The following is a 23,995-nucleotide window of genomic DNA, read 5'->3' on the forward strand; positions in this document are numbered from 1 at the left end:
CTTCTCTTAACCCCATCAATATAACCTTATGTTCCTTTCTCCCTCATGTGTTTATCTAGCTTCCCTTTAAATATGCCTATGTATTTGCCTCAACTACCCGTGGTGGTAGTCAGTTCCACATTCTAACCACTCCCTCGGAAAATAAGTTTCTCCTGAATTCCCTACTGGATTTATTGGTGGCTAGCCTATATGGCCCACAGTTCTGGTCTGGCCCACAAGAGGGAACATCTTCGCTACAATCTTTTTCATAATCTTAAAGATCCCTGTCAGTTCACCTCTCAGTCTTCTCTTTTCTCTTCAATCTTTGCTGATAGGTATAAACTCTCAATTGTGGTATCATTCTAGCAACTCATTTTTGTACCATCTTCACTGCCTCCATATCCTTTCATAATATGGAGATAAAAACTGTGCACAGTAGTGGTCTAACCAACATTGTGAAACTTCTCTGCTTTTCAATTCTATTCATCTAGAAATGAAACTCAGTACATTGTTTGTTTGTTTTTAAATGGCCTTGTTAATCTGAGTCACTACTTTTAGTGATTTGTGTATCTGTATCCCCAAATCTGTGTTCATCTACCCTATTTCGACCCTTACTTTCCAAGGAGTATGTGGCCTCCATATTATTCCTACGAAAATATACTACCTCACACTTATCTACATTGAAATTCATTTGCCAATTACATGTCATTCTGCAAGTTTATTAATGACATCCTGCATTTTCTCAAAGTCCTCCAACATCCCCACAATTTAGCATCATCCACAAATTTTTAAATTGTACTTACATAATGGCATCCCTAATTGTCCTGAAAGGTGGTGAGCCGCCTTCTTGAAGTGCTGCCATCTATGTGATGAAGGTACTCCCTCAGTGCTGTTAGATAGGGAGTTCCGGGATCTTGATCAAGTGTTAATGAAGGAATGGTGATATATTTCTAAGTCGGGATGGTGTGTGACTTGGAGGTGTTTCCAAGTGCCTGCTGACCTTGTTCTTGTAAGTGGTAGATGTTGTGGGTTTGGAATGTGCTGTTGAAGAAGCCTTGGTGAATTGCTGCAGTGCATCATGTAGATGGTACACGTTCCACCACCAGTGCAATGTGGCTGCAGGGAGTGAATGTTTAAAGTAGTGGATGGGGTGCTGATCAAGCAAACTGCTTTGTCTTGCATAATGTTGGGCTTCTTGAGTGTTTCTGGAGCTGTACTCATTCAGGCAATTAGAAAGTATTCCATCACACTCCTGACATGTGCCTTGCAGATGGTGGACAGGCTTTGGGGATTCAGGAGGTGAGTTATTCATGGAAGAATTCTCAGCCTCTGACCTGCTCGTGTAGCCACAGTATTAATGTAGCTGATCCAGATAAGTTTCTGGTCAATTGAGACACCCAGGATGTTGATGGTGGAGGATTCGACAATGGTAATGCCATGGAATGCCAAGTGGAGGTGGTTCGAATTTTTCTTGTTGGAGATGGTCATTACCTGGCACATGTGTGGCGTGAATGTTACTTGCTACTTATCAGCCCAAGCTTGAATGTTGTCCAGATTTTACTGCATGCAGGCAGTATCTGAGGAGTTGGCAGGGAAGTTATGTTGAACTGTATAAAGTTCTGGAAAGGCCACAGCTAGTGCATTGTGTCCAGTTCTGGTCATTACACTTTAGGGAGAATGTGAGGGTCCTTGAGAGGATGCAGAGGAGATTTACCAAAATGGTTCCATGGACGAGTGATTTTAGCTACAAGGTTAGGCTGGAGATACTGGGTTTGTTGTCCTTGGAGCAAAGGAGATTGAGGGGAGATTTGATAGAGGTTTACAAGATTATGACAGGCTTGGATAGGGGAGACAAAGAAAAGATGTTCCCATTAGCTGATGGTACATGGACTATGGGACACAGGGGGGATATGAGGAAGAACTTTTTTACACAGCAAGTGGCAATGACCTGGAACTCGCTGGCAACGAGTGTGCTGGAAGCAAAGATGATGAATGATTTCAAAAGGCAATTGGTTGGACACTTGAGGAAAAGAAACTTAGAGGGCTATGGGCATAGAATCAGGGAAGTGGGACTGATTGGATTGCTCTACAGACAGCCGGCATAGACTCAATGGGCCAAATGGCCTCCTTCTATGACTCTATGTGTGGGACTGAGACGGTTGGTCTCCACCAATCACAACTAGGTATGACTCAGCCAGTGAAAAGGTTTCCCCCAATTCCCATTAACTTCAATTTTTCTTGGGCTACTGGATGCCACACTGTCAAATTTTGCCTTGATGTCAAGGAATGTCACTGTCACCTCAGTTCTGGCATTCAGCTCTTTGGTCCATGTTTGGTCCAAGGCTGTAATGAGATCTGAGGCTGAGTTGTCCTGGTAGAACCCAAATTGAGCATCGGTGTGCAGGTTATTGATAAGTGCCACTTGATAGCACGGTTGACCACAGCTTCCATCACTGCTGGTGCTTGCTGATGGAGTCATAATTGGCCGAATTAGATCTGTCATTTTTTTGGTGGATAGGACATCCTTGGGCAATTTTCCACCTTGTAGGGTAAATGCCAGTCTTGTAGATGTACCAGAATAGCTTGGCTAGAGGCGCGACCTAGATCTGGAGCGCATCTCTTTGGCATTACAGTTTTTGTGGAGACCCATAGCCTTTGCTGTATCCAATGTGCTCAGCTATTTCTTGATATCATGTGGAGTGAGTTGAATTAGGTAAAGACTGGCTTCTGTGATGATGGGGACATCAGTAGGAAGTTGTAATGGATCATCCACTTGGCACTTCTGGCTGAAAATGGTTGCAAACAGTTCAGCCTTGTCTTTTCCTCATGAGTTGGACTCCACCATTATTGAAGATGGGGATATTCATGGAGACTTCTCCTCCCATTTGTTGTGTCATTGTCCACAACCACTCAAGATTGATTGTGACAGGACTGCAGAGCTTTAATCTGATTTGATAGTTGTAAGATCACTTAACTCTATCTATAGCATGCTGCTTCTGCTGTTTAGCATGTATATTGTCCTATGTTCTAGCTTCACCAGATAGGCACCTCATTTTTTGACACACCTGCTGCTGCTTCTCATTGCTCTTCTTCTACACTATTTATTCAACTAGGATTAGTCCCCTGGCTTGACGGTCATGGTAGGATGTAATATGCTGGGGTGTGAAGTTATAGATTGTACTCGAAAACAATACAAGAATGACCACTATTTTTAACCTATGCTGACGACTCTTTATTATATTTTCAGTTTCTAAGGGCTGATTATTACCGACCCCCCCCAATGTCAGGGGTCATGACGGGGGGCCCCAGAAAATGCCTCTGAGAGAGGCCCGCCATGGGCCTCGACACTGGGAAGGCCCGGCCCCATATTGCCATCAGCTGCAAGGCCTCGTGGCGCCCCCCCCTCAACCCCACCGACGCTCGCTGACTTTGTTGAATTAATGTGTCATGCTCGGAAGGAGCCATGGAATTGTGACAATACAAACTGGTAAACTGAACCATAAGAAAATGGGCACATTTGTACCCCAGGAAAAATGGAGTAGAGGTCAGTTGACTCCTCCTATACTGGCAATCAACAAGCCTGTCTGCAAGGATGACACTCATTAACAGCATCTGAATTAGCTCTGACATTAGAAGAAGAGATGAATAAAAAAGTTAAATAGAAAGGGAAGTAATAATTGATAAACAAGTCAAACTTAGAGAGAATAAAACCCCTGCTCCAAATCGATTGCATCTGGGCATGTCAAAAGAAGTTAAAGAGATAGCAGAGGCATCATTTCATATGTATAAAAATGACTCCTACCCACAAGAATGAGACTACCAAAGGTCCTGTAAGACAGAATAACACCACAGCCCAAAACCAGATGAATGGGTGTGAAGTAGCACCGCTGGAACAGACTGGTCCCCATCCAGATGCCAAGATAGCAATGGTTCCATATCCTGGACTATTGTGTGGTCACACCAGGAGGGAGGGCCCTGTGACACCTGACAGAGACTCAACGTTATGCATTTTTACCTTAAAAAGGAGAGAGAGGGGAGATCAAGAAAAGACCACCGAAAGCCAGTTCCAGCAAAAGGCTGTAAGATTGGTCCAGTAAAAGGAATGTTGACATGAGGAAAAACTTTTTCACTCAGCGAGTGGTTAGGATCTGGAATGCAATGCCAAAGAGTGTGGCGGACGCAGGTTCAATTGAGGCATTCCTAAGGAATTAGATAGTTATCTGAAAAGAAAGAATGTGCAGGGTTATGGGGAGAAGATGGGGGAATGGCACTAAGTGAATTGCTCATTTGGAGAGATGGTGCAGACATGATGGGCTGAATGGCCTCCTTCTGTGCTGTACTAATTCTGTGATTCTGTGAAGAAGCCCTGCTGCTGACACTATACTTCAACTTGCTGCAGCAGACAACTTAAAAAGTGACCACTGCCCCCGGGCTGAAGTTTTAACCACCAGAAGTCCATGACACCTCTGCAAATTCACGACTACAAACATCCAGGCCTGCACCTTTGAAAAGACTTTCCTCTCGAGAAGATTCAACAGGTTTCTGTGAACCAAGAACTCCGACATCACTTTGGACTTTAATTGCATCCTACCTTTTTTTTCTCTATTTTTGTGTATGCATGTGCATGAGTGAATGAAGGTTGTGAAGGTTGCGAACAATTCGGACTTTGCTGTTTAAATAAAAAATTAACCTTCCTTTTTTTTTAAACCGATGAGTAAACCTATTGTGTGTCTGTTTATTTGACCCTAAAACACTCAGGGACGAACACACCATTTTAACAAAACACTATTGCAGTCAGTTGGGTGGTGAGAAGTGGAAGTTGCCCACTCCACTTACCACCTGTCCATAACAAAATGGTTGGAAGATTTTGTGCAGTATAGATCCAGATTTCTAATATCTGCTACCAGCTGGCACTGAAAAGTCAGAAAATTGCCCCTAGAATGTCTCAGGACGATATTAGCTAAAGGAAGAAAGATGTTTTTACTGAGTAAAATTTGCTGTTAAAGTAATAATAATGGAAGATGTGGTTTATGATCAACATACAAAGCACACATTTGTACTCATAGAGTCATAGAGCCATACAGCATAGAAACAGGCCCTTCGGCCCACCACGTCAATGACGACCATAATACCTATCTATACTAATCCCACCTGCCTGCATTAATTCCATATCCCTCCATGCCTTGCTCATTCAAGTACCTGGCCAGATGCCTCTTAAATGTCGCTACTGTTCCTGCCTCCACCACCTCCTCAGGCAGCTCATTCCAGGTACCCACTATTCTTTGTGTGAAAAATTTACCCCTTAGATCCCCTTTAAACCTCCTCCCTCTCACCTTAAATCTATGCCCTCTAGTTTTAGTCACCCCTACCATGGGAAACAGACTCTGGCTATCTACCCTATCTATGCCTCTCATAATTTTATATACCTCTATCATGTCCCCTCTCAGCCTCCTTCACTCCAGGGAAAACAGACCCAGCCTATCCAATCTCTCTTGATAACTCAAGCCCTCCAAACCAGGCAACATCCTTGTGAATCTTTTCTGTACCCTCTCTAGCTTAATCAGATCTTTCCTGTAGTGCGGCGACCAGAACTGCACACAGTACTCCAAATGTGACCTAACCAACATTATGTACAACTGTAACATGACATCGTAACTCTTGTAGTCAATGCCTCGGCCGTTGAATGCAAGCTTGCCATACGTCTTCTTCACCACCCTGTCTACCTGTGTTGTCAATTTCAGGGAACTATGTACTTGCACCCCAAGGTCTCTCTGCTCAACAACACTCCCCAGGGCCCTGCCATTCACTGTATATGTCCTGCCCTGGTTAACTTCCCAAAATGCATCACTCCACACTTGTCTGCGTTAAATTCCATTTGCCACTCCCTTGCTCACTTTCCCAGTTGATCTATATCCTGTTGTAACCTTAGACAACCTTCTTCACTGTCCACTATATCACCAATTTTGGTGTCATCTGCAAATTTACTAATCATGCCCCTTACATTCACATCCAAGTCATTAATATATATGACAAACAACAGAGGGCCCAGCACCGATCCCTGTGGCACACCACTAGTCACAGGCCTCCAATCTGAAAACAACCCTCCACTACCACCCTCTGCCTCCTATCACCAAGCCAATTTTGTAATCAATTTGCTCGCTCACCCTGGATCCCATGTGTTCGAAACCTCCGGACCAGCCTACCATGCGGGACCTTGTCAAAGGCCTTGCTAAAGTCCATGTAGACAACGTCCAAGCCCTGCCCTCGTCAATCCTCTTGGTCACCTCCTCGAAAAACTCAATCAAATTCGTGAGACATGATTTCCCATGCACAAAGCCATGCTGACTATCCCTAATCAGACCGTGCCTTTCCAGATGCATATAAATCCTGTCTCTCAGAATCCCTTCCAATAACTTTCCCACCACTGATGTAAGGCTCACTGGTCTGTAGTTCCTGGCTTATCCCTGCTGCCCTTCTTAAATAAAGGCACAACATTAGCTATCCTCCAGTCTTCCGGTACCTCACCCGTAGCTAACGATGATACAAAAATCTCTGCCAGGGCCCCTTGCTTCCCATAGCAATTTAGGGTACACCTGGTCAGGCCCTGGGGATTTATCCACCTTAATGCGCTTCAAAACCTCCAACACCTCCTCCTTTGTAATGTTGATATGCTCCAGGATATCGGTGTTCCCTCCATTAAACTCACTCGCTTCCATGACCTTCTCCACAGTAAATACGGACGAGAAATATTCATTTAACACCTCACCCATTTCCCATGGCTCCATACATAGATTGCAACACTGATCCTGAAGGGGACCTACTCTCTCCCTAGCTACCCTTTTACTCTTAATATACTTATAGAATCTTTTAGGATTCTCCTTTATCTTATCTGCCAGGGAAATCTCATGGCCCCTTTTCGCCCTCCTAATTTCCTTCTTAAGTGTAGTCCTACATCCCCTATACTCCTCGAGGGACTCGCTCAATCCCAGCTGCCTATACCTGACATATGCCTCCTTCTTTGTCCTGACCAGACCCTCAATATCCCTTGTCAACCAAGGTTCCCTAAACTTGCCAGCCTTGCCCTTCCATCTAAGAGGAACATGCCGGTCCTGAATTCTTCCTATCTCACTTTTAAAAGCCTCCCACTTGCCAGACGTCCCTTTACCTGTAAACAGCCTCTCCCATTCAACTTTCGAGAGTTCCTGTCTGATGCCATCGAAATTAGCCTTCCCCCAATTTAGGACCTCAACCTGAGGACCAGTCCTATCCTTTTCCATAACTATCTTGAAGCTAATAGAGTTATGGTCACTGGTCCCAAAGTGCTCCCCCACTGACACATCAACCACCTGCCCATCCTCATTTCCTAAGAGGAGGTCGAGTGTAGCCCCTTCTCTAGTAGGGCCATCCACATACTACTTCAGAAAACTATCCTGGACACACTTAACAAATTCTTCCCCATCTGATCCCTTAGCACTAAGGCAGTCCCAGTCAATATTAGGGAGGTTAAAATCACCTACTATTATAACCCTATAATTCCTACACCTATCTGTGATTTCCCTACATATATGCTCCTCCACTTCCCTCTGACTATTGGGGGGCCTATAGTATAATCCCATCAAAGTGATCACCCCTTTCTTATTTTTAAGTTCTACCTATATGGCCTTGCTGGGCATTCCCCCGGGATATCCTCTCTAAGTACAGCCGTGATGTCCTCCCTAATCAATAGTGCAACTCCCCCTCCTCTCTTACCTCCACCTCTGTCACGCCAGAAGGATCGGTACCCCGGAACATTGAGCTGCCAGTCCTGCCCATCCCTCAACCACGTTTGTGTAATAGCTATAATATCACAATCCCATGTACCGATCCATGTTCTGAGTTCATCTGCCTTACCTGTAAGGCTTCTTGCATTGAAATAAATGCAGTTTAGCCTATCAGATCTTCCACGCTTCCTGTCCTGCCCCTGCCCGGACTGCCTACTGGACTTGCTGTACTGTATCTAAATATTGTACAGAGCTTTATGTATCTGTTCCTCAGAAATTTGTCCTATCTAAATGAATTGATATTGATTGAGAAATTATGGATTTCATAGCCCTTTCAATAATGTATTTTGTTTTATTTCAATGTATATTGGGCACTGTGTTCCAACAACAGCAGGTAGCCTCTTTAGTGTAATAAAATGTCCCAAGGCGCTTTACAGGAAAGTTGTCAAACAAAATTTGATATCGAAACATATAAGGAGATACTTCGGACCGGTGACCAAAAGCTTGCTCACAGAGGTAGATTTTAAGTAGCGCAATGATGGAGAGGTGAAGAAGTTTAGGGAAGGAATTCCAGATCTTAGGGCCTAGGCACCTGAAGGCACTGCCACCAATGTGAGATACACAAGAGGCCAGATTTGGAGGAGCTCAGAGATCTCGGAGGATTGTAGGATTGGAGAAGTTTAGAGATGGGAGGGGCAAGGCTCTAAAGGGATTTGAAAACAAGGATGAGAATTTTAAAGTTGAGGCATTACCAGACCAATATAGGTCAGCAAGCACAGGGGTGATGAGTTAACAGGACTTGGAGTTATTACAATTCAGGCAACTGAGTTTTGGATGAACTCAAGTTTACGGAAGGTGCAAGGTGGGAAACTAGTCAGTACAACATTGGAGTAGTCAAATATAGAAGTAGCAAATTCATGGATGAAGATTTCAGAAGCAGAAGAGCTGAGGCAGGCACAGAGACAGGCGACATTATGGAGGTGGAAATAGGTGTTCTTGTTAATGGAGTGAACATGGGGTTGGAAGCTCATCTCGTGGTCAAATAGTATGCCATGAATGTAAATGGTGAGGTTCAGGCAAAGGCCAGGTACAGAGAAGTCAATGTTTTATGTTAAAATTTGCTTTAGCCAAGGAAAGTAGCTGTGGTAGGCGGACCTGAGCAGTAAAGTATGAGACATTCCTGAGAAGGTTACATATTATCTTATAAAACAGTTTAATTATGGCTTAATCATTTTCCACTTGTACATTCCAGCCAACCACATTACAATCCATTCTTGCACCTTCAATGAACACTCAGAGATCCAAAAAGAGCCAAAGACACTTCCCTGGGATTCCAGCTCCCTGTTGCCCTTTTGTGTTCCAACTATTCCCTTGCCAACCAAAGACAGATACCAGCCTTGTCAGCAATCATGCCATTATTCCAAATGTACTGAATTGTGTCACACCATTAATGAATGCTTCTTCAAGTAATGCAGCATATAACATCCTGTGTACTCTGATACCATGGCCAGGAAAATCTCGCAAAATCTGAATGATGCTATAAAAAAAATCCAAGGTTTCTGCTTTAAAAGTTAAAATTTGTTATTACTCTCTCCTCTGAAAGGTGAATTCTAAAATTGGAGTTAGCACAAATAAAACTCAGGAACCTCAACATTAGCAAATTGCATTTCTGTTATGATCTACCAGTAATTAGCCCATTTGGTACATTTGGGGCATTCTATTTCTCTGTCAATGTAGATTGTGCCTTCACCTGTATCATTCACAGATGGCTGAAATTTGATGGGAGTGGAGTTGCTGAGGATAAAGATGCACATAAATCCTTTCAGAATAATACTTTCTGAGGAAAGTTGTAAGGGTTTATTATTTGACTAAATGTATTTTTCCCTTCGAACGTCATTATGCTGATTAAAAGATTTGGCCAGAATTTTACGCTAGGCGGATGGGAGCTGGCTCCCAACTGAAAAGTCGGTGGTGAACCCACATCCGCCTCGCCTGGGGATCCGACCCATATTTTGTGGGTTTCGTGGCTTCAATTGGTGTGAGGCGGGGCTTCCACCCGCTTGAGGTAGGAAGTCCCACCTAATAGAGCTGCCGGCCAATCAGTGGCAGCTCTTAGTCCCAGCAGCGCCACCAGGAGTGGTGGCCACTGCTGGGACTGCAGCTCAGCATGAAGAGAAGATCCCTGGGAGCTGGGAAGGCAGGTAAGTTTTGGTCGTCTCACTGGGGATAATTGGTCGCGCCCCGGCGAGGCAAGGGTGGTCGATTGGGGGAAGGAGGGTGTGTTGGGTGCTGAGAGTGGTTGGGGTAGTGGGGCCTGCGCTCCATCGGGCACAGGGTGCCCGAAAATGAGGGCACCTCCCGGGACATTCGAGAGCCACCTGGTTTCGTTAGGTGGCTTCTCCCAGCTCCAGGATGTCCACTTGCCACGTGTAAAATCTGCCTGGAGGCAGGCGAAGGACCTTAAGTGGCCTTTAAGTGGCCACTTAAGGACCTTGATTGTCCTGGGGCAGGCAGGCTGTTTTTCGCCGCCGCTGCCCTGTGTAAAGTGGTGACGGAGGCAGGAGTGGGTCGGGAAGGTCTACCGGTGTCTCCTGCCACCATCCCACTCATCGAGGTAAAGTTGCGGCCTTTGTCTTACTTTTTAATTGAAATAAAACAAAGATAATTTCATATTTTTTAAAAGAAAATGTACTCGGAGAAAAGAAATGAAACATAGAAATCGGAATGCCTCTGAGATCATGTTATGAGATTTCAGCCTGAATCAATATCAATTTTAGTACTTAATTCTTTTTCAATGAACTGTGTTTTTAAAATGGCATTATTTTCCTAATATTCATTGTTACTTTCCTAATGAATTGAGATAAATGCAATGATTATACATCTGTCAAGCAATTGTGTTAATTTTTATGCTTTCAGCTGTCAAGATAACTTATCTTAAAGGTCAAATAGTTGCACTAGCAATGTTTAAGATTCAGTTAGCACTTTAACAAAACAGTGCAGTGTAAAACATTATGAATAAGCATGTGTGCTTTATGCTGTGCTTTAAATCAAGATGCTCCCAATGTAGAAATTGCCGATGCTAGTCTTTTACAGGAAAAATTGTTAGGCTGTCACCAAGGTTGCTGCAAAGGTTGCCCCTACCCCAGAGAAAGCAATCTGTCCCCACAAGAGGGGGCTGCTTGCAAACCCTTGAGCTATTGTTCAAGATGGAAGAGCCTAATTTTTATGTTTAACAAAAAACCTTCCTCCGCAAAACCTTTTCACAATTCAGAATTTTCAAAATGTACAGTTCTAGCCATTGTTGTGTGCTTTTAAAAAAAAAATTCATTCACAGATATGGGTGTCACTGGCAAGGCCAGCATTTATTGCCCATCCCTAATTGCCCTCGGGAAGGTGATTGTGAGCTGCCACCTTGTAGAAGGTACTCCCACAGTACTGATAGGTAGGGAGTTCTTGGTTTTTGACCTAGCAATGATGAAGCAACAGCGATATATTGCACTTCTATGAAAAATGCTCTCATGTAATTTGTGAACAAATGCTTTCAAATCACAAACTTCACAAATGACATTTAAGGTTCTTTTTAAAAAAGGTTTTGCTTAGCATTTCTAATTTTGCTAATTTTAAATGAAGCAGATGTGACTAAAAATGGTGGAGGTAGGTAATGTGGTGCAATTGCATTATTTTTAGCCCTACTCTGGGGATTCATAAAACATTAAAACATCAGTGAAAGATAAAAGAATAACAAGCCAATTTTTGCTGGTCAAGGTCTTGATTCTGCCATTTCAGAGCTGCATAGTCAACCTTAGAACTCACATTTCAAATACATGGGAAGAGAAATTTGTTTGCTGAAGAATGCTGCACAGGCCATGCAGATAGCAGCTCACAGAATTGCCTGCCTCCAGGGAATTGGCACAAGACCCCATGTACTTATACAATATGGATTGCCGAAAGGCAGGCAGGATGCCTATTTTTTTAATAAAGTAGAAATATCAGTACTTTGGAGTTTTGTACACAACATTCTTAAACTACAATCTGAATTGTGGTTGCACAATTATTTATTGTTAAAATAATTTTTGTCACATTAAATTAAACACAATTCGAATATTGGGCAAAGTATGTTTCATCAGTCTTATCCACTAGATCATTTTTTGATAAAGTGCAAAAAAGGTTTAAAACAGCATTGTTTTCTGAATTTCACAAGAATTCTGCAAATTCCACTGTGTATGAAATAAATAAAACAATTTTTCTGCTTTTAAAATGAGCACTTAATTAGCAGAAGCTATCAATCTCAATTCCATATATTTGTATTTATATTTTAATAAACCTTTTTGTCCTCTTCCCAATTTTAAATTTTAATAAAATAGTACTTTGCAGGTTTAATCAAAAATTCAAACATATCAGAAATTAGTGCGTAATAATTGTTTCATATACACAGAACAGATCGTGTTAATGGGCAAAATTGTCACTGAAATAGATTCACTTGATATTGTCAAAATATTTTTCATAATTCAAGGCAGATTGTAGTAGTCAGTTGCATTTCTATTTAGATCCTCATTAACTCTGATTACCGAGTACGCTTTGCAGTTTTTAATCTGCAACAGATTACTCCACGATGGGCTAAGGGGAAGTTACTGCAATCATTTTCAGCATTTACAATAAATGTTTAAATTGCATCCCAACTTTCATTGTAACTTTTATGTGTAATTTCAAATCATATCATTCCATTTATCTTGCCTTTTTGTTCTTCTTTCTCTCTTCCAATAGCCTCTCATCTTTTTTTACAGAGGTTATTTCTACTTCCCCTAAAGGTTCTGCCCTGCCCTCGCCCTGAACTTGCATCTTTCCCTAGTTTCTCTCTTATCTCTCCTCATGCCCTCTCTGAGCTCATCTTGTCCATGAGACTCACCACCTGATCCCTTGACTGTATTCACGCCAAACTGCTGATCACCCACCTGACCCTTCCTGGCTCCCGTGTCTCCAACATCCCTTCCTTTCCAAAGTTTTTGGACATGCTGCTGCCTCCCAAGCCCATGACCATGTTTCCTGCAACTCCATGTTTGAATCTCTGCAATCTAAACTACTAAAACAGCCCTTACCAAAGTACAAATGGACATCCTATGTGAGTGACCATGGTAAGCTATCCCTCCTCATCCTTCTCGACCTATCTGCAGCCTTTGACATGATTGACCACATCCTCCTCCAATGCTTCTCCTTCATTGTCCACCTGGGTGGGACTACCCTTATCTTGTTCCATTCTTATCATTCCAGTTGTAGCGAGAGAATCACCTGGAAAGGCTTCTCTTCTTGCACCTGCACCATTACCTTTTGAATCCCCAAGGATCTATCCTTGGTCCCCTCCTATTTCTCATCGACACACTGCCACTCGACAATATCACCCAGAAACTCAATGTTGGGTTCCTCCAATACATCATTCAGCTAAACCTGCCACCACTACCTCTTCTGATCCCTGCACTGTTTCTGATTTAAGAACATAAGAATTGGAGCAGGAGTAGGCTATTCGGCCCTTTAAGCCTGCTCTGTCATTCAAGATGACCTCAACTCCATCTTCCTGCACTTTTCCCGTATTCCTTAATTCCATACGTAGTCAAAAATCTATCAATCCCTGTCTTGAATATACTCAATGACCAAGTATCAACAACCCTCAGGGGCAGAAAATTCCTACAATCCTTCAAGTGAAGAAATTTCTCCTCATTTCAGTCCTTAATGGCTGACCCTTAGTTGCAGAATCCCCAGCCAGGGGAAACATTCTCCCAGCATCTATCCTATCAACTCCCTTAAGAATTTTATATGTTTCAATGAGATCACCTCTCATTCTTCTAAATTCTAGGGATTAAAAGCCTAGTCTACTCAATCTCTCCTCAGAGGACAATGCTCTCATACCAGGAATCAGCCTAGTAAACCTTCTCTGAACTGCTTCCAATACAAGTATATCCCTCCTTAAGTAAGGAGACCAAAACTGCATGGGACTCCAGCTGTAGTCTCACCAAGGCTCTGTAGAATTGCAGTAAGACTTCTTCACTCTTGTACTCCAATCCCTATGTAATAAAGGCGAGCATACCATTTGTTTTCCTAATTGCTTGCTGTACCTGTATGGTCACTTTCTGTGATTTGTGTAAAAGGAAACTCTAGTCCTGTTGAATGCCAACCGTTCCAGTCTTTCACTGTTTAAAAAGTATTCTCCTTTTTTATTTTCTTCTTCCAAACCAGGTTTCCATGTTCTTGCCCAGTCATTTAACCTGTCTATATCCATTTGCAGCCTCTTTACTTCCTCCTGACAGCTTACTTTTCCACCTAACTTTGTATTATCAGCAAGCTCGAATACATTATACTCAATCCCCTCATCTAAGTCATTGATACAGATTGTAAATAGCTGAGGCCCAAGGACTCATGCTTGTGGTGCCCCGTCAGTTACAGCCTGTCAACCTGAAAATGGCCTGTTTCTTCCTTTTCTCTGTTTTCTATCCGTTAACCAATCTTCAATCCCTGCTGGTATATCACCCCCAATCCCATGAGTACTAATTTTGTGTAATAACCTTTTGTGTGGAATTTTATCAAATGCTTTTTGAAAATCCAAATACACCACATCCTATCCTTTCTCCCTTATCCACTCTACTAGTTAGATTCTCAAAAAACTCGAATAGATTTGTCAAACATTATTTTCCTTTCATAAATCCGTGCTGACTTTGCCTAATCATATTATGAATTTCCAAGTGCCCTAATAATAGATTTTAGCATTTACCCGACTACTAATGTCAGGCTAGCAGGCCTATAGTCTGTTGTTTTCTCTCTTCCTTCTTTCTTGAATAGCAGGCTCACATTTTCTACCTTCCAATCCATGGAGACTGTTTTAGAATCTAGATTTGTCACACTACTGATCTGAAATCCAATGCTGGATGAGCAGAAATTTCTACCAACTAAATATTGGGAAGATGAAACCACTGTCTTTGATCCCTGCCACAAAATCCATTCCCTAGCAATTGACTTCATCCCTCTCCCTGGCAATCATCTCAGGTTGAACAAGACAATGCACAACCTTGGTGTCGCATTTGACTCTGAGATGGGCTTCTGAGCACATATCCATTTCATCACCAAGACCACCTACTTCTGCCTCCACAACATCACCCAACACTGCCCCTGCCTCAGCTGAGTTGCTGCTGAAATCCTCATCCATGCCTTTGTTACCTTTGGATTTAACTATTCCAATGCTCAACTAGCTGGCCTCCCATCTTCCACCTTCTATAAACTTGATCTCTTCCAAAACTCTGCTACCTATGTCCTAACTCGCATCAAGTCCTGTTCATCCATCGCTCCTGTGTTCGCTGTCCTACATTGGCTCCTGGTCCAGCACACCTCAATTTTAAAATTCTCACCCTTGTTTTCAAATTCCTCCATGACCTCACCTCTCACTACCTCTGTAACCTCCTTTTGTCCTACAACTCTCTGAGATCTCTGCACTCCTCCAATTCTGGCCTCTTATGCATCTCCAATTTTAATCGCTCCACCTTTGGTGGCCATACCTTCAGCTGTTTAGGCCCTAAGCTCTGAAATTCCCTCCCTAAACCTCTTCACCTCTCTATCACCCCTCCTCCCTTAAAAGGCACCTGTTTGACCAAGCTGTCCTAATATCTCCTTACGTGGCGAGGTATAAAATTTTGCTTGATAACCCCCCTGTGAAGCACCTTGAGATGTTTTGCTAGATGCAAGTTGTTGCCATTTTTGAGAGACCTGTTCAATCTATTCTCTTTATAATTTTTATCTGTGTTCTTGACATTATCACTGGCTGTTTGTTTTGGCCCTCTCCTAACCCTTGTTTGCTTCTTCTGATTCTGAACGTTCCTCCTGGCCTCATCTCAAAAGCCTTTTATTCGACTGGGTGGTGACTATTCCTATGAATTTGATAAGCATAGACATTAAACTTTTGAGCTCAGCCACTTTTTGTAATCTCGAGTTCTGAATTTTGTTCTATTCCTATTCTAATATTCCTGAGCATTTTATAGCTTATCTCATTCAGATGTGTAATTTTGACTGTCTCTCTAGTATGCTGTGTACATCTTTTTTTAATTTGATTAAAACGTATAAATAGTCAAATTGATTTTTTTTAATATGCTGATAATGTAAACTGTGAAAAATATTGCTATCTGCTTCAAAGACACTTCAATCTTTTCGAGGGGTAAGGAGTGGGAGATTGTTAAAATCTATTCTTGATGGATTTACCCAGGTATTCTATTGGCTGCATGAGATGTCGTCGTAAAATCTTAGTACTTCCTTTGTCCCGAGGCACAGAGGACAGCCAAGAATCAATATGCAAAACTGAGTTTTTAAAGGTACTGCCAAGTTAAAAAGAGGGTGTTTATTCAATCATTTAATCATTTTTTGTGCTGCTAGTACAGATACAGACTGAGAACTTACAAAAGATTATTCTACATGTAAAGTGCAACAGTTGACAATGGAACTGAATTGTTAAATACTGGGTAAAATTGGTCAGTCCAATTCCGTCACATTAGTTAATTAATAATAATTAATCAAATTGAAAAGTTGTGAAAAAGCCACGTATGTGTCAGAGCAGTTTAATAAATAAATACATTTTTGAAAAACAGTTTAACATACATTTTTCCTCTGCCATAAAGTGGTCCTTCATTGAGACTGCAAAATGCTGGGATACTCATGAACTCCAGAAGTTTGTAAACAAAATAAAATAACTTGCATTCATTAAATGCCTTTTTATGTCCTATGGACATTACAAAGTGCTTCACAATCAATGAATTACTTTTGAAGAGTAGTCACTATTGTTATGTGGTCAAATATACTTTACCAATTTAAAATAAAATAACCTGTAATGTCTCTTTTGTCACCTGAAAATTTATTGTTCGTATTAACACCACTTCTAATTGGGTAGTAGGAACAGAAACTTGGGGCTGAATTTGCAATGCGGAGTCGGGAACCTGACACCCGGATGATTTTACGGGTTCTGACCCCGTGCCTGAGCTACATCGCTAATGTGACACAATCTGCAAATGTTAATGCTCTAATTAGGCAGAAGGCGAGCTCAGGGTCCAATTAATGGCCCTGAGTGTCTGCAGGAGGCGGGAGCTGCTGGCAGAATGTGAGCGGCAAAGGCAGGTGGCAGCCATGATGGGGCCTGCCACTACCTTGCCGATGACAGCAGTCAGCTCCATGGGGGGCCTGCGCAATAAAGAGGTGATGCGGCGCTTCCAGAATTTTAAATAAATGTCCTGCGTTTGGTCCAGAGCAAAAACCCCATCGGCCCAAAACATATCATCATGCAACAATAACGTTTGCCCCCTATCCGCTGTGAACCGACAGCTGTGCACTATCATGCACAAGACTAGTCGGGCTTGCCAGAATCGCAATAGAAAATTACAGTGTGGCTCCTGTGCCCCTTAATGAACTCCTACATGAATTTAATGGACCCTTAATTGGAGGCGAGTGGCTTCTCTGTTCCCTCCTCCCGCCCTCACATTGAAAATTGAGGACTGTCCCGGAGACAACCTCCAGGACCACGATTTTCAAATTGCACTGCACCAGGTCCCGACACTGTGGCCCTTTGAAAATCCGGCCCCTGGAATCTTGGGTAGAAATTACTCTGGGCCCAGCCTCAGTGTTGAATGATCAACACACACCCGACCAGAGAGAGCTGAGTCTATCCTAAAATTAGGCCTCAGGCATTGTAGACAAATCCTTTGATGTTTGATGTGATGGCAGCATTCCACAGATACATTTCAGGAAGGTGTTTGGATCAGGCAACAGGGGCACTGTTCACCAGGACTGTGGAGTTAGGGCATCTCTCCTGCACCCCCTGGCTTCCCAGAAAGATTTTTTTCCATGTAAAATACTTACTTTTGGTTGGCAGCCCTGCGCCCCAGTGAATAATCCTGAGTGTGGTAGGCACTGATACCTGCTTTCTGCATCAGAAACTAATTTCTCAAGGCGTCCTTTAATTTGCGATGCATCCTTCTTTAACATTATAAAGGGTCTATTGGCTGTTTTAAGCAATTGTGATTTCGGTTGGTCTGCTTAGCACCAGTTTATATCTGAGAGCCAGACATGACATATAGCAATTCCTATTCTTCTGGGTTCAAATCTAGTCTGAGCTGCTGGGATAAAATTCATCTGGTCATAATGTATCAATTTTGAGTAGTGTCAGACTGGATCACAGTGAGCATTGGGCCACAGCAAAAAACTTGGTAATTCAATATTAGTTGGTATTAAATTAGTAATCCTGCTTTAAGAGGAAACGTAATGGCTGGTGTAGGGAACAGAAATGTAAGGGGTTCTTTTCTAATGCTGAATGATTATCATTATTGAGGCCAAGTAGAAGAACTGTTAATTTGCATCTACTGTGCAATACCTGCACGGGAATGCTTGATGATAAAACTAAGGAGTAGAAATTCACTTATAATCTGGGGCTTCTGGCTGTGTGGAACCAAAAAGGACACTAGATCAAAGGTGTGCTATCATTCTGAGAGAAGACAGCATGAGAATCTCCTATAGAGCCAATGCCACTGTTATGGGACTGCATCTCTACACTTCCACTGCTCTGCTAAAGAGTTAAGGAGTGTGATAATGCTCTGTTGCCAAGGATTCTCCAGAGGCAGTGAAGATGGAATGAGTTGAGACGTCGCTGTTGGCTGACATATGTTGTCCAGGCCTCGCTGCGATAGAGCCAGGTACTGAGGACACAGGCTTGAAACACTTGGACTTTTGTGTTCTGTGTCAGTCCGCCATTTTCCCACACCCTCTTGGCCAACCTCCAGAGAATCCTTGGCATCAGGTGGCAGGATCGTATCTCCAACGCAGAAGTCCTCGAGGCGGCCAACATCCCCAGCATATACACCCTACTGAGCCAGCGGCACTTGAGATGGTTTGGCCATGTGAGCCACATGGAGGATGGCAGGATCCCCAAGGACGCATTGTACAGTGAGCTCGTCACTGGTATCAGACCCATTGGCTGTCCATGTCTCCACTTTAAAGACATCTGCAAACGCGACATGAGGTCCTGCGACATTGACCACAAGTCATGGGAGTCAGTTGCCAGTGATCGCCAGAGCTGGTGGATAGCCATAAAGACGGGGCTAAAGAGTGGCAAGTCAAAGACACTTCGCAGTTGGCAGGAAAAAAGACAGAAGTGTAAGGAGGGAGCCAACTGTGTAACAGCCCCGACAACCAATTTTATCTGCAGCGCCTGTGGAAGAGTCTGTCACTCTAGAATTGGCCTTTATAGCCACTCCAGGCGCTGCTCCACAAACCACCTGCCATCTCTAGGCACTCACCCATTGTCTCTCCAGACAAGGAGGCCAAAGAAAGAATGTTCTGAAAGCTCCTATCCATGCTCTCCTTCATGGATTGAAAGGCTGAGGAGATGCTATAACCCTGAGCCATGAAGGCAGCAGTCTGAACTCTCAACAAATCTACCAGAGGCTGCATTATTGTGGATCCCTCTGCACTGTTCATAGAGTTGACCACTCACTCCATGGTTGACTACATGGTCTTGTGTGAGATCACTGTGTGGGTCTACAAGTTGGTTGAACTGCTTCATGCTCTGTGCCATTGTCTGCAAGCTCACTGGCAGGCAGCCCAGGTCTGCTGTATAGTAATCAATATTTTTGCATATCCCCTCAAGTCTTCACCTGCAGCAGAATTGGATGCAAGTTATCCCTCCAGCAAGCTGCTTCCTGGGCCATCCTACACTCCAACCCATGCTCCTGTGCACTATACTCAGTGTGTCTCCCAGTGCATACATGTCTAGCCTATCCTGTAAAGAACGTATGGTGGCAGTCTGCGAGCTGATGCTTAGTTGCATATGATCAGATGCTGTGGCTTCATCAGTGCTTTAAATAGCCTAAGGTTTGCCTGATATTATATTTCCCCCATTAGGTGAGTTGCAAATCAATTGTGCTAGTAGCCCACATATTTAATTATAATGTAGATTCCTCGTCAATTTTGGGTCCGAGTTGTGCTCAGGTAATTGTGTGCTGGCTGCACAGCACCGATTCTAAGCTTGAAAATGGGTCAGGGGAGTTTCTATCCCTTTGTGCCTGAAATGGAGAGTTTTCCATTTCTAGGCCCTAACATTTCTCACCTTGATGTGTACAAATACTTACACTTTGGAAAAAAAAATCAAAATGTGCTTAGTTGGAGAATACCAATGTTTTCTGCTGACATTTTTCTGCCTGGATTTATATGGCCTTCAACACTGGGCCTTCAGTGGGTGAACTTTGGCTGAACTGAATTTCTGTTAAGTATTATTGATTGTAATGCCTTATTATCACTTTTCTAAAATTGGCCTCCCAATGCTTGTTAACATTAGAAATATCAGCAGCCATTTGTAAGTTTTATGGAAACATGCTGCTGGCAATACTTTGTTGCCACTCTGAGAATTCAAAGAAGTGAAGTTAAAGTAAAGTGCCACACGGTTACAACAAAAAAAAACTTCAGTTATTTTATGCTAGTTTCCCTCAGGCTGCACATAATGTTATCATTTTAACAGTTGGGCCTGTGTGGCTACATGCCACAAGGTAGTCAGCCCTGAAATTACAATCATTTTCCAACTATTTGATATATATATTTTTACAAACAATTTGAATAAAGTTTATGGCCATAGAGGTCGTCTGTCCATCAATCAAATGTTCTTGAAAAGGCTGTGTTCCTTTGATAAATTGTCTTTGATTTCATAAACTTAGAAAACCTGACAATATTAATGAAGAGTGATATATGTGAACTTGTTAACAGCTTGTTTTCACTGACTTTGAACTTCTGTCGTATTGATGTCACTTACAAGGTTGAGTGATGTTTTAAATAGGAAATCCCATCAGTTAGCTGACTCTTGTCTCAAAGTAAGATCTCTGACAATCTGTAATTAGGCTGATTCCTTTATAAAACAAACAGGTTTCAAATCCCTCAGTTGCATAGACTGTGTATATGTTTATTTGAGTGAAAGGAAAAGTACAGTTTTATCCCAGAGTAATTGGCATTTTTGTAATTGGAGCTTCATCATCTAGGTTATTTAGTATACTGGGTGATTGGATGAAAACCTAGCAATGGAGTTCAAGGTGTTATTGCATAAGGAATACAGGTAGGTTGTGTAATATTAGCAGCTTAAACTGATGAGAATGTCAGCGCAGGCAAACATTAAAGGTGGAAACTGCAGAGGCACTGGCCATAATCTTCCAATCCTTCTTAGATAAGGGGGTGGTGCCAGAGGACTGGAGAATTGTGAATGCTACACCCTTGTTCAAAAAAGGGTGTAAGGATAAACTCAGCAACTACAGGGCGATCAGTTTAACCTTGGTGGTGGGAAAGCTTTCAGAGACGATAATCTGGGACAAAATTAAGTCACTTGGACGAGTGCGGATTAATTACGGAAAGCCAGTTTTGTGGAGGCAAAATGTGTTTAACTAACTTGATTGAGTTTTTTTTTAATGTGGTAACAGAGATGGTTGATGAGGGTAATGCAGTTGATGTGGCATACATGGACTTCCATAAGGCTGAGACCGCTATGCTGCCAGCCCTCCAATTGGCCAACAGCTCCTGGGGTGGGCGCCCGTCCTTTAAAGCAATGGAAGCCCTGAAGGCAATTAATTAGCTGTCAAACAGCTGAAAGGCGAGGCCACAGCGGGTTTGCCCCAGCTTTCAGGACCATTGGCTGGACCCCAGCCACACTGACAAATTTCCAGCCTATGGAGGAAACAAGAAAGTTAATGTGTTAAACAGGCAATCTCCATTCATCCATCCATCATATACCTCTGTCAATTTTTATTTCAATTAACTCCACCATAGGAGCAAAAGGATCAGTGCTGATCCTCCTTGTTCCACACTAAGGTAAATTTAATAAAAGGTTTTAAACTTACTAGTTAATGTTGTGGGGCAACCTTAAGAAGGGACTGCCTTAAGACTGGCCCACCTTAAGGACTGCAAGTGCCGATCATCATGTCGAGTCAGACATGACCAGGCAGTTGTGGGTGCAGTCCCACATAATAAGACATGCTCAAGACTAGCTTGTACAGTAACTCTTTATGTAGGACTGTAATGATCTATGGATTAATTTGTTACAGCTTGCATTTAAAGCCTTTCATTCTGCGAGAGGAATTGCTGAATCTTGAGAACAAAGGTTCTTCTTTTACTCTGGCTTTCAACTACTCACTTAACCTACTTTCTGTTGCTCTCCCCTTTATTACAAGGGGATTTGAATATAGGAGTAAAGATGGCTTGCTGCAAGTATATAGAAGCTTGTTTGGACCACACCTGGTGTATTAAGTGTAGTTTTGGTCTCTTTACCGAAGGAAAGATATACTTGTCATCGAGGGAGTGCAATGAAGGTTCACCAAACTAATTCCTGGGTTGGAGGGATTGTCCTATGAGGAAAGATTAAATAGACTGGGCCTTTATTCTCTGGAGTTTTGAAGAATGAGAGGTGATCTCATTCAAACGTATAAAATTCTTAAAGACCTCAACAGGATAGATGCAGAAAGGATGTTTCCCCTGGCTGGGGAGTCTAGAACCATGCGACACAGTCTCAGAATAAAGGGCAGGCCATTTAGGACTGAGATGAGGAGGAATTTCTTCACTCAGAGGATGGTGAATCTTTGGAATTCTCTATCTCAGAGGACTTTGGAGGCTCAGTCATTGAATATGTTCAAGACTGAAATCGATAGATTTCTACATGTTAAAAACATCAAGGGATATGGGAATGGTGTTGAAGTAGAAGATGAGCCATGATCTCATTGAATGGTGGAGCAGGCTCAAAGGGCTGAATGGCCTACTCCCGCTCCTATTTCTTATGTTCTTATGTTCATATTCTCAAAAAAAGATTAAAATACCTATTTTTCACACACATGACTTTTTTTCACGATCCTTTCTGTTCTGATCCACCAAGCCATCTTTCCTTTTGGGTGTTGTTAAGAACTGTAGCTTTTGACTTGTGTGAATTTTAATAGAAGTGGACATGCAGCCATGAAAGGGCTTTGTAGCTATTATTTGTTTTCTAGTATCTCTTGTGCTTAAGGGCTTCAATGTTTGGCATAATTATAGTTTCAGATTTGCTTTTGTTCCTTTTCTTTCCAAACTGTTGTTGAGCCCTGTGATCTCTACTTCTTTGTTGCAGCTTGATCTCTCCAGAATTTTTAGTTTTTCTTTATTGTATGCACTGAAATTACTAATAATGAAGATGATGACTAGCATCACTGTCCATAGCTAATGCTTGGAAAGCCTGGATTTTTAAACTGTAATCTGCCCTGTGTCTCTTAAATGTGCAAGTACTAATTCTACGGAGAAGAATATCTGTGGATTGGGGTGAAAAACTCTGCAATAGGTTACTGTTACACCCTATTGGTTAGTTTTTATTGACTCTCAGGTGCAACTTTAGGCATTTTGTCTTGCTTATTACTGTTTTTCATTTTTATAAGTTTATTTGTTCAATAAACTTTATTGTTTAAAAATTATTTTTCCTTTTATTCGTTATATATATAGCTTAACAGGTAACCAACAGAAGTAAAAGATATACACAGTGGGTATTTTTAAGGTATTTTAAGAGTCACTTTACTCTGTAATTGGCAGCTGTGGTTCACAGTAATTACAAGTTCAATATTTTCTCTGGTACACCACTAAACTTTACATATGCTAGACATTTTATATAGTCTTACATATATAGTCTTACAAATATAGAGGAAAACTTTCTAATATTTAGTAACACATATGAATATCGTATTAATAGCTGCATTCTGAGTTCTTAATAAATGACCCTTGTCAGGCAACTCCCCCCCCCCCCCCCCCCCCCCACCTGCCAAGATTGAGGCACACATTTTTTCGCCACATAAACATAAAAGCTTAAAATTGCAAGCCCCTGACTGGAAGGACATTTGTATAGTACTAGCAGTGTTGGAACAATGGGGACCCAGGCGTTGCTTCTCCAATACACAGAAGAAGTGGTCAGACCAGTTTTAATCACATGACTAACTGGCTGTTGCAGAGAATTTGAACTTCCAACAAAGGATTTGAACTCAAGCAAAGCTGTGTACTCATGGAGTAAAGCTCTCTCCTGGAACTGAAGCAAGAATTACAGCCTCTCCTGTCTACCTGCTTCCATCTCCTTCCCACAGAACTGAATCTTATGAAAACACATGAAACTCAAACAGAGAAAGCTTTCCTATGTGAACAAGGTTTTAAGAAGACTACTGGGCCCCAACAAAAAGCAAGACTACTTACAAAAGGACTACAGT

Source organism: Heterodontus francisci, chromosome 4 (assembly GCF_036365525.1).
Source record: "Heterodontus francisci isolate sHetFra1 chromosome 4, sHetFra1.hap1, whole genome shotgun sequence".
NCBI classification, from domain to species: domain Eukaryota; kingdom Metazoa; phylum Chordata; class Chondrichthyes; order Heterodontiformes; family Heterodontidae; genus Heterodontus; species Heterodontus francisci.